We start from the raw sequence: 12427 nt of genomic DNA, 5'->3' as shown, positions 1-12427 counted from the left end.
CCCCCCCCCCCCCCCCCCCCCGGCGGCGGGAGTTACGCGGGGAGGTACTGACGCATCACCGTGCAAAGTGAACAGCCTGAGGCAAACCTCTTGCGAAGCAGGTGAACAAAAAAGAAAAGTATGCTCCCTGCATCTACCGATGTCGGTCTGGGGTTTCGAATTTCTAGAAAAGGGGTGGGGGAGGGGAGAGAGAGTTTCAGATGGTAAGAAACATAGCTTTACCCACTCTTCCGTAGAAACAATGTCAAGGCAAGTCGCTTCTTGGAAGGAAAGGCGCCAGCGGGAGTTCGTGGGCTCATTTTGGAACTGAATCTCAGTGCATTAGAAATAGTATATCCCACATGGTCCAAGAGCTCAACCTCACTATTTCCAGAGGGAATTTGGCAGGATCGCAGTTTCCAGGTCGCGATTTGCAGAAGTTGCCTTTTGGGTTGTCACAGTCGCACACGGGTGTGGAGAGGAATAGCTGGATAGCAGACAGTTACATGCCTGGCGGCACAGAAAATTAGCCTAGGGAAAGTGGATTAGCCACATCTGTAATCAGCCTGACTGTGGAATACTTTTCTGGAAATCTTAGGAAGAATAGAATTCAGCCAGCACTGATAGTCTCTCTTATACATGCACGCCTCCTGCCAAAAACTGCAACACAGCCGTTAAGGACCAGAGGAAGGAGTAAGTGAACAAATATAGAGACCCTTTCTTATTTGCAAATGGACTTATATCTTATTATGTCTTATGGAATTCAGGTCTCCAAACTGGTACATCATAATATTGAAGAGAGAGAGAGAGAAGAAGAAATAGGTAATTTGCCTGCGTATTACCAGGCTTCAGAGTAAACCTAAGAATGTTTGGCCCTACAGGTGCCTCTGAACACCTGGACAGTTAGTATCTTTCGTACACAGTATGACAGACTGAATGCCTCAAAGAACCATGCAGCTGTTTTCATATTGTAGTTGTGGCTCCAGTACACACACCAGAGTTAGAGAGGGGTCTTGCCTGTACAGGAAAGCTGTGCACGGAAGGAGGGAATGAATTGCTCTGTCAGACCCAAACAGCTTTCATTTTTTTAAGTAGATAGGCTCCTGGTCATAGGATATAGTGAGCTGTACTTTACGTATAAGAAGCAGGGGCATCAAATGGTTTAGACGGAGAAGACGAAGAATAGATGGGTTCCAGTGAGGTGCAGAGGTACCCGAGAATATAGAAATGGAAGTGATAAAGTGCAACGTGCCTACCACACACATGACCCTAGACATCCCACACTGCTCACCCAGTTACCCGGGTCCATGGCCAGCAGAGCAAGGAGATGGCAGAGAAAAAGAAAAGGATGGCAGGGCCATAATTTCTAGAAGATATATTTAAATTATAGGGAAAATACTCTGGCTTTCTCCAAGGCAGATAGGAAAAAATTAGATTAGCTACTGGACAACTTTTTCTTGAGGTTTAACATGGAACAAATACATTTCTTTGTGAAGCTGACAGCTGTCCTTTGTTGTATTGTGGAAGGGGACATGGTGCGATGCAAAATGGCAGAGGCCATCAGACCAAAGAAGGTAGAGAGATGGACCGGTCAGAGCTGGCATCAAAGAGGAGAGAATAATTAAAAGGGATAGGCCAGGGCCTTCTTTGTTTACCTAGGCACCCAGGAGAGTGATCATTCAAATAATTTGATTTTAGGAACATGAATAAGAACTTTGTACCTTGGACCTGGACCAAAGAGAAGCGTGATTTGTCATAAGTTAAATACAAATAGTGCCAATAGATAAGCTGAACGGGATCCAAGATAATCTAGGCTAACGCCTTCATTTTACCAAAAAGGAAAACAAGAGGAAAAGTGACTTGCCAAGGTCACAGCTTCTTACTGATAGAGCTGGTTTCTTGAAACTAGGTGATGTGGATTTTCTACTGTACTGTCGTGTTATTAAACTGTTGTATCAAATGAGATAAACCATGTAAACAGAGATATTTCTAAAATGTAAAGTGCTAGGCAAATACTGCTTATTGTTCGATTATATACCATAGATAACGAAATGCAATATTAATTTTAGGCATATCATTCAAGGAGACTCTGCCCGATTTTCTCTTGTTCCCTGACAGCGAGGAACCACGTGGCTCTGGTCTTTTTAACTTTGAGATTACCTATTCCTCTGTCAAGGCATTTCATATTCATTCACTTCTTTGACTACGATTTCTTAATTTCTTAAGAGTTTTAATACTTCAAAGAATGCTTGGGAAAGCTTTATATAAGTTAACTTATTTTACACTATGGGACTGGATTGTGTTTGAGGAGGCGAAGACGGGTACATCATGATACCTTGACAATTTTCCGCCCCCTTTCTCTGACATACACAAAAGCTTTTGTTTTATTATTTTGTGATTTGTCATTCCTGGATGATTCTCGTGAGGTGGAATAGCTTCATTCTCAAAAGACCTACTTTTTATTTATTCGTTGATTTAAGACCTGTCTTTCGAGCACCTACTCTGTGACAGGTTCTGTTCGAAGAACAGCAGTGAGTGTTCCCAAGCAGGCAAGTCCCCACCCGAGTGGAGTTTCCACCCAGGTAGAAGGAGAAAATAAACACGTAATTCCAGATTTTAACCCATGCCGTGAAGAAAATAAGCAAGTGATGTGACAGAAAGAAGCCCGATGGCAAAGGGCTCATTTAGCCAATGTGGTCAGAGAGCCCTCTTTGAAGAGGTGGGATCTGAAGTGAGACGAGATTGATGAGACGAAATGATCAATGAGCTATGCCTAGGAACAGCTTCCCAAACAGAGGTTAAGAGCAAGCGAGAATGTTCTTTATCTAAATTGGGAGAGAACAAAAGGGGACCAGCATGGCCAGACAATTGGAACAAGGGGTCAGTAGCATGAATCAGAGGTGGAAGGGTAAAGGCCAGATCCTGCAAGGACTTGGTCCAGGTACTGGACCTTCTCAGCCTGCAATGGAAATCCACTCAAGGGATTGAAGCAGATGGCAGGCATGAGCTGGCCACTCTGGCTTTTGTGGAAGTATGGATTAAGGGAAAAACAGGGGAGCAAGTAGACCAATGAGAAGAATGAGCACTTTAAACCCTAACTCATGAGTTCAAAATGGATATTTACTTTACAAATATTTATTAGATATTATGTGCTAGACATCTTGCTAGGCTCTAGTAACCTAAATATGAATCAGGAATGGACTGTGCTTTTCAGAAGCTCATACTCTCATGAGGAATCCCCAGGTTGAGTACCATTATTATAAACTTGTTTATACAAAATTCAAGGAAAGCACAGAGGATACAGATAAATGGAACCTTGGAAATTTGGAATCATTTAACAAAAGACGTTAAGGGAAGAATAGAGACTTAATAGGTATATATATATATATATATATATATATATAAAGAGAAGAGCATTACAATAGAGGACACAAGAAAAACAGCTAATTTCTTTGGACACTAATTGTGCAGGGTGCTGTTTTAAGCACTGCATATCAGCAACTCATATATTTCTCACAACTCATTGCGAAAGAAGATCCTACAGTGGTCCCATTTTACAGATGAGACATAGAGCGTTTGAGTAACTTACCTGAAGTCATATATCTACTAGGTGGTGGTGACAGGAGGCCAGCTCAGACAGTCCAGGGTCTCTGCTATTAACCTCTATGCTCCCAGGGCCACGAAGGATGAAAGAAAGTGTACCTTTAGCGACCACAAAGATGTCGAGTGTGACCATTTCTCTGGGACAGAGGGAGAGAGAAATGAAACTAGATGGCACTCTGAGACCCAAAGGATGTTACTTGTCACGCTGAAGACCAGATTTCACCCTGTAGTTGTTGGGGGGCTAGGCAAGGTGTTCAAGCAGATCATGATAGTGTTCTCGAAGGAGAACTTGGGAAGCACTGTCGGGGAATAGAGAGAGAGTGGCAGAGAGTGTGAAGGCTATCCCAGTAGTCCCTGTGAAAGACGATGATGGTAAAAAACACTACTGGCCAAGGCTGCTGTGAGCATCAAAGGCAGTAATATGTGGAAAAGCACTCCTGAAACTATAAATGCTTAGCATCTGGAAGGCATTGTTGGCCCAAGCGCTGTAAACACTGTTTCCTACCGAGGGACATTAAACCACACAGGAGGTGAGCCGTGTGTGGTCCCCAGGTAAGTTTCTCATTTCCCCACCCTTAGTTCAGGGAGAACAAGAGAAAACATTGCTCAAGCTCTTCTGGGATCTGAGATAAGGAAATAAGCTATTGTGGCAGGCACTAGATTCTTCTCCCTGGTATTAAAAAGGGGCCCCTCTCCCAACGAGGGCAGGATGCAGGCCAAGGCTCAGCCTTCGTCAACAGTCACACCATCTCAGATCACAATTTCCTCTCAGCGGTTAGACCCGCCCCCGCCCTCCTTCATAGCTTACTACAATGTTAGGGATGTCAGTGAGGGTTCAAGTTATCGATTTAAGGCCAAAAAGCAAACATAACCAACTGGAGAGTGCTATACCCCAGGGAGATGAACAGGGACTTCCCCGGTGTCTCCCTTTTGGGAAATGTGTCTTAACTCTGCATTAAGCTTGGTGGTCACATGCAGGAAATCAGAGCCCTTCACCCTGACACTGGACGAAAACCAGGTGACGGACGGCTCAATCTCCCTCAGATGGTGTCACACTTAATGTGCTGGGGAAAAAATCTTTCTTTCCTAAGAAGTAAGGGAAGAGCCAAAATATCCTTATTCCAAAGATTTCATCTTTCTTTTGCAGAGCTTAGCCCAAGATAGAAACAGGAGTTTCATAAGACTTCATTTACAATGTGTTGATGGAAAGAGATGACATGGTGTCCTGGAATGCGCCTGAACTTCACAGTCAGGCAGACTTGGATTCTAATTCCAGCTCCTCGCACTGGCTGGGTGGTCCTGCCAACTAGGGTAAACGTTCCGAAGTCCAGCCTCTTCTTGTGTAAAATGGGATAATGATAAATTTTCTGGTGGAAGTGCTCAGTAGTATTTGCTGAATGAACGTTGTTAGGATTATATGATACGAGGTGTGCCGAAGTTATCGGAAATACTTGGGAATCTCAAAACATAACCATTATTATCAGAAATATATGACAAATTTTATATGAATTAGCAATCGTGATCATTATTCATCTCTTAAAAAAAACAAGGCTGGGCTCCCACTTGCCCCCAGATGAAAATGTAAACTTCTTGGCATGACCCTCCAGGACTTTGATGATTGGACCACAGCGTCCCCCCTTCCACTCTATTCATCATACTCATCCCAGACTGCTGAGGATTCCCCACATATCTGTATATTTTCCCTGCTCTGCCTGGGCTGACGCTGTGCCATCCACCTGGGATAGCCACAGAATTCCCCACCTGTCAAACTCTCTTCCTCTGCCCTCAGTCCTAACCAATTGCTACCTCTTTTGTGCTCCACCAGCGCTGTGCTTAAACCTAACCTCTATCCAACTTCTCTTTAAATCTGACTGCGTTACCTTTGCTTGTACTGTTTATGCAAACCTTTATGTTCATCATCTTCCGTGGCGCTCACTCTGGAGACATTAATCCAACAAATACAGGGATGCCTGGGTGGCGCAGTCAGTTAAGTGTCCGACTCTTGGGTTCGGCTCAGGTCACGAGCTCCTGGCTGGTGAGATTGAGCCCTGCGTCGGGCTCTGTGCTCAGCATGGTGTCTGCCTGAGATTCTCTCTTCCTTCTGCCCCAACCCCGCTCTCTCCTCTCTCTCTCTCTCGAATAAATAAATACATCTTTTACAAAAATATCTAGTAAATACATACGGATACCCTCTGTATGCTTAGTATCATGATACGCAGTAGGTACAGGACCAGACTCTGCACTCTTCGATCGTACATTCTGGTGGGGAGATGGACGGCAAAACTCAAGTTTATAGGCAAATAAATAAAATAATTACGAATTGGGATAAATGCTTTTAAGGAAAAAAAAAAAGACCCAGACCCAAGGATGCCTTAAGAAATAACAGGGTGAGGAGTCCTACTTCATATTGGATGAAGAAGCAAGGCTTCTTTAAGAAGGTAATATTTAAACTAGGACCTAAAATATGGGAAGGTGCTAGTTATGCAAATAATGGGGCATCCCAGGCAGAAGAAAGCAGGAGTACAGGCCCTGAGGCCAGAAAAAGTCTGATGCATAGAAAACCACAGGGTCTAGGATGTAGTGAGTAGAAACAAGAACAGCATAGATAAGGTTAGGATAAGATAGATAGATAGGACCCCAGGTAAGAGGCTTGAACTTTATTTCTCCTGCAATGTGAGGGGGGTGGCATGGGCATTTCATGACTCACATTGCCTGGATCTTTGGCTGTTTTGTGGAAACTAGAATGCGGGACATCAAGAGATTGTGTAGAAAACTGTAGAAATTGTCTAGAGAAGGAATGGTAACAGCCTGTACCAGGCAGGAGAAGACTCCATCCCTTTAACACTGAAGAGCTTGCATTCTAGTGGTGGAGAAAGTTATTAAACAATTAATTTCAGGAAAATGCTAGACATTCACAAACAGGGATAATCATAGGTGCTAGGAGAGCAAGAGGGAAGAGCGTGAGGTGCTCATGGAAGTGAACCGAGTTACCTCACTACTCAAAGGATAGGTATCATTATTTGTCCATTTCATACACGAGGGACCTGAGCACAAAGAAGCTAAGTAATATGGTTCATGGTGACACAGCTAGGAAATCATTGAGCAAGATTGAAGCTCAGGCCACTTGATTCCAGAGGCCATGCTCTTAACCCCCACGCAATACTGCTTCTCATATTGGCTGTGCTTCTCTGCCTGGCCATGAGCTACTAGAAGCTTCTTCTTTCATGTGCTTGCTTGTTCCAATGATATTTCACGTATATGCATTGTTTCTTCTCTTCCAGGGAACTGGGATGATGGGATCAGCCTCTATCACGCCGCCAGTGAATTAAACTTCCCATGCCTGCTTTAAATTTAATGACTTTATTTATTTAAAATTGTTTTAATTAAGGTACAGCTGACATATTATATTAGCTGCAGGTGCATAACATAGTGATTTGACAATTACATACATCGTGAAATGCTCACTATGATAAGCGTAGTCCCCATCTGTCACCATGCAATGTTATTACCATATTATTGACAATATTCCCCATGATGTACTTAACAGCTCCATCACTTACTTATTTCATAACCGGAAGTTTGTACCTCTTGATCCCCTTTGTCTGTTTTGCCCATCCTCCACCCACCCCTCCTCTCTGGCAACACCTGTCTGCTCTCTGTATTTATAAGTCTGTTTCCGTTTTTCATTTGTTTGCTCGTTGGGTTTTCTTTTTCATATTCCACATGTAAGTGAAATCATATGGTATTTGCCTTTCTCTGCCTGATTTACTGAATGTAATGACTTCAATCTTCACTCTTCAATCACATCGGTATAATTAACAAGGCAAGGTAAGAAAGAAGGAACAATCCCGGAAGTCTTGTAAATTCATGTGGTAGTTCCCACCGGGATAAATTCCTCTGAGAATATGCCTAATTTAAAATTTTTTTTAATTTACAATCTTTTTTATAGTTATAATTGATCATTTGACTTGACCATTAAGGTGTAAAAAGTTGTGTCTGTTTCTAGAAAGGTCAAGTTTTAAGGAAACACGGCACCAAAATCCTAAAATGAGGACCCACCCGAGGAACCCCCATCAAGTCCCACCCCTTGTTTCTGAGCTCAGTATCACCCCAGTTGAAGATCATCAGGGGAGCAGCTCCGCAATCTTGTAGGATTTCTGACCAGGGCTTTTGCGTAAACAAGTCAACATACTTACCCGTGTCAATCTACGGGAACAGCTGCCCCTCGTCTCACAGGAAATAACAGTGATGGAAATAGTAGCATCGTGCGGAGGTGTTGACCCAGAAATACGGAAGGGCTGTCCCACAATATAGAGTTTATGTGCCTTGATTGTTTGGGGGGAGCGTTGATGGATTTTTGTTGAGTCATAAAATGGCCTCTGCCATTTCCTCTTAAAATAACCCATTTCTACAACACTTCACAGTGTGTGAAGCACGTTTTCTACATTATCTCATTTGCCTTTCGCATCAAAGTCAATATGTCCAAAATTGAAATAATTCTGCCCTCTGAAAGCCACTCTGCCTCCAGTGTTCTTGATTCCCGTCAGTCCGTGCCTGTGATGTTTTCACTGTGCTCTGCTTCTCCAGGCCTTCTTAGCCTGGTTCAGACCCCCCGCGTGTCCGCTGGAACAGATACCTCGTTGCTTTTATAAGTAAGAGGGCTCCTGCTTCAGGTGAACTCTCTGGGCGGAACATCAGTAACAGAGCAGAGGTACAAGAAGCAGCTGGAAGGACAGAAGAGCTTTCCTCCCCCTCAGATCATCTTCTGAAATCCCTGAATTTTTATTGGAACATAGACTTGCCCATTGGTTTATTTGTTTATTTGTTTTGTTGTTTACGTCTGCTGTCACGTTCTGGTGGCACGGCGGGGCAGTTGCAAGATAGGCTGTCAGGCTCACAAAGGCTAAACTGTTTGCTATCTGGCCTTTCACAGAAAAAACACAAAAACCAAACCAAACCAAACACCGTGCTGGTCACTGGTCTACAATGCATCATGGAACTTCACATCAGAAACTAGGGGTGTGCTGTATGGTGACTAACATAATACAATAAAAAATATTATTAAAATAAAAAAATACAATCTAACAATATTCTACTACACGAGCTTCCGTATGACTCTTCGTTCTCTAATCATCCATCCCGCACGCTGTAGTCTTACCCTGCCTCCACAAGTTTATTCCACTAACTTTCTAGAAAAGAAAGTTCCCATTTCTTCACCCAGACTACCCAACACTTGACTTCCATGTACCTTTTCAGCCTTAATTTCCAATCCTTTCCCAAACACTCTGAAGTATTGGCTTTTCTCTCTCAGTGGTCCATGCTTTCTTATCCCCAAGTCATTTTTATCTAGGAAAAGCCTTCTTGTTTTTAGCCATCCAATCGCCAGACTTGATATCCCTTCAGAAGCGTTCATTGAGCCCACAGTGCAAAGAGACCTCCTTCCTTCAGTTTGCCAAAGTACTTTTATCACTCCCTATCATGGCATTGAGCAATTTCTATCATAAGTGCTAATTACACACACATACACACACACTAGCGTTCTTTCTTTTACTGTCTTTAATGTCATTGATGATAAGAGGCTGACCGTATTCCATCCTTGCAGAACCTACTGGTATCCAATATTTGTCTTGAATTTAACAAGTAAAGCTAAGGAGTTGCTGAATGAATAAACCCATGGCCCTGCGGGGGAAGAATTGTTATACCATCCATTTTACCAATGAGTAAACCAAGAAATGAGACGTGTGTCAGTCAGGATAAATTAGATTCTATTACAGTAATATACAATCTCCCCAATCCAAATGCACTTAAAAGAACAAAGACTTCTTTCTTATTCATTCCAAGTGTCCTTTTAGGCGGTGTTTGCTATTGTCTTGACTCTGAGACAAGAGCTCTGTCTGGAATATTGCTGGTATTCTTTGAAAGATTTTTCTTAGGAGCGATATACATTAGTTCTGTTTATATGTCATCTGTCAACGCAAATCACAGAACCAAGCTTGATGTCCGAGGGGCAGGCAAGCATCATCTGTCCCCCAGGAGGGGCAGCAGATATTTCTGAATCCTAACAAGGTCTGCCACAAGGAGGTTAAATGACTCATCCAAAATCGCACAACGAGGGAGTGAAAGATGAGGCACTTGAAAGGAAGTATTTGATATGTAAGTCCCGTTTCTCTTTTCTCCCCATCATGAAGCAAACTGACTACCGGAGGGAATAAAGCGGCGGCTATAGGGGCAGCTCCGCTCTAGCCCCTCGAACTGACCCACCAGCCGGAAACACTCGAAGGGGAGAAAACAAATGAGATCAGTGATTTCCTTTAGGGTATCACAACTGGAGAATCCACGATTGTGGCTACGGATGGAAATACAGGAAGTGACAGCTTCTATTACTGTTGATTGCCTGAAGAGGCTGCTGGAAGCAGTGAGAATGCGGTAAATGGAATAAAGCTTCAGCTGCATTACCCGGGCTCTGAATACCATTACGAGCGCTCAGGAACAGAAAGGCCTGCGGAGGCTGAATGGCACAAGGACTACGGGGACGGAGCTCAGGCTGAGGGTGACTTTGCTCATGTGGGTCTCTTTAAATGTACTCAACTTCGTATTAATGGCAACACGATTTGGATTCGGTCCATATAAGCAGAGCAGGTTTCTGGCCATTTTTATGGAGAATTCGACGAATAGTCAGTTAGCTTCTACTATGTTCTACGGCACTATGCTGGATCCGGGGAAGGAGACAGATATAATTGTTGACCTCACAGAGATTATAATCCAATACCAAGTGCAGACTGTGAGGTACTGAGAACAAGAAGAGAAGAACACGATTGTAGCAGACACTCTTGGTGCTCTAACAAGATTCTCCTGAATCCCTTTTACTGTTTCTGTGAGCTTCTCCCCTCACCTTCTGATGCCTTCACTTCTATTCGCCGCCACCTGACCCTCTCTTTGGAGGACCACCTTCAAGATACTGGAGCGGCATTGGCAGCAAGCTCAGAAAAGGGGGAGTGGCCTAGGAGTTTAAGTGCCTTCTCCCAGTGATTGGCAGTAGAGTGTGAAAGCCAAGCTCGCTTGCTATTCCAGAGCCATAATTCACGCTACAGAGTTCCCCTGAGGCTGGGCCTTTGATGCAGTTGTACCCTCACTAGGTGTCCCGGCCATGAGAACCCACCCCACAGACACCCAACTACAAGGAGCATAATTGACAGATGGCCCCAGCGACTGCCTCTGAAATCGGTCATTGGGTTTGTCCCAAGGCCACGCCCCCCAAAGTGCTCCTAGCCAATGAGCATGAAGGGACCCAAGAGTGAGAGACACAGGACTCCTCTGACAGGTGACTTTGGCTCAGGGTTATTCAGCAGTCTCAGGGAATGTTCCTTAGACTGGACAGCAGTCTAGGGCGCTCTCCCACCAACTCCCCTTCCTTTTCTTCCTCACTTAGGGTCAGATCTGCCTCCCAGTCCTATGATTCTCCTAGCCCATCCTGACCCCCCCTACCCATTTCCTCGTATAGACATTTCCCTAATAAAACTCTCCAATGCTTGATCCCATCTTGGTATCTGCTCCTCAGAGGATTGGGACAAACACTGGGCTTTCCTACCCTTTCCCATGACCCCCAACGTCTTCATAGTTCTTCCTGCGAGCACTTGTATGTGAATCCTCATCCAGCATCTGCTTCTGGAGGATTCTAGATAAGACAAGGACTCAGCGGGAACATAGAATAAAGAGAACCTAACTAATACTATGATGGCTTCGTTGGGGTTTGAAAGAGTAGTCGAGGTAAACAGGCAAAGGGATAGGAGGGGAACGATGTTCCAAGTAGAAGAAATAGAACATTCCAAGGCTGGGAAGCAGGAGTGAGAATGTCAGAGTCAAGGAAGGGAGCAAGTAATGCGGTGAGAGATGGAGGAAGAAGCCAGCTACGGACAGCCTGGTTGGCCACGCCAAGGACTTCCAATATTCCCCAAGGAAGCAAAGAAGCCATTGCAAGCCTTTAAACAGGGAGGGAAAAAGAGGCAGATTTTCATCCTTTAAAACACCATTCTGGAGCATGAATTGCAAAGTACACTAGAAGTGAGGAGTGAGGGCGACTCTGGCTGGGGCAGGGGGTCTGAGAGCCACAGCCGACAGCTGGTTTCTGCAGGGCCCAAGAACAGAGAATGGTTTTTTTTCATTTTTTAAAAAGGGTTGTAAAAACAACAACAGAAGAGAAGAAGAGCATGCCACAGAGCCTGTGTGCTCCTGTGAGCCTAAAATACTTACTACCTGGCCCTTCGCAGAAAAAGTTGACTGAGCCCAAGCAGGAGTGAGGAGAAGAAGGAGGATGTAATTGAATCAAAGGACTATTTCGGAGGTAAAATGAATTAAAATTTTGGATTTAGGAGATGAGAGGAAACACTTGGGCAGTAGGAAGGATGGAGGTATTTACTGAGAATGGAAGCGAGACTGGTTTGGGAGACCCCGCAAGGCATTCACAACATCAGGATTTACCTTTGCTCATTTCAACCACATTCAATTCGGAAGTTTGGTAGCACAGACTATACAGATGAGAAAATTGCCATCTGTTTTCAGGCACTTCGCAGTCTTACAGCGGGAAGAAATTAATAATGAAATTAACACAATACAAAATCATGTCAGATGAGTGTCACAAGAGAGGTACAAAATGCCAACGCGGTTCAGAGGAGAAGAGAGAGATTGAGATCACACCAACTTAGAAAGAAAACAGGAAGGGTTTTGTAGATGATGTGTCATCCGGTAAGCCTTGAAATTATGCCTAGGATTTCGAGAAATAGAACATAACTTGAGCTAATCCCAGGATCCCTCTTGGTGCACATACAAACATCCACAGAACATCAAG

The 12427-nt window shown here is 44.0% G+C and overlaps 1 long non-coding RNA gene across 1 annotated transcript; it reads left to right on the top strand.

Annotated features, from left to right (window-relative positions):
* Positions 1 to 37: 37 nt before the first annotated feature.
* LOC103658238 lies at positions 38 to 6991 on the top strand. The gene is made up of 3 exons (XR_567089.1): positions 38 to 101; positions 4730 to 4893; positions 6864 to 6991. It is a non-coding gene; the product is annotated as an uncharacterized LOC103658238 (long non-coding RNA).
* The last annotated feature ends 5436 nt before the right edge of the window (positions 6992 to 12427 follow it).

Source organism: Ursus maritimus, unplaced genomic scaffold (genome assembly GCF_017311325.1).
Source record: "Ursus maritimus isolate PB19 unplaced genomic scaffold, ASM1731132v1 scaffold_2, whole genome shotgun sequence".
Classification (NCBI taxonomy): domain Eukaryota; kingdom Metazoa; phylum Chordata; class Mammalia; order Carnivora; family Ursidae; genus Ursus; species Ursus maritimus.
Note: the sequence above shows the minus strand (reverse complement) of the source record. Positions and strands in the feature narration are given on the sequence as shown.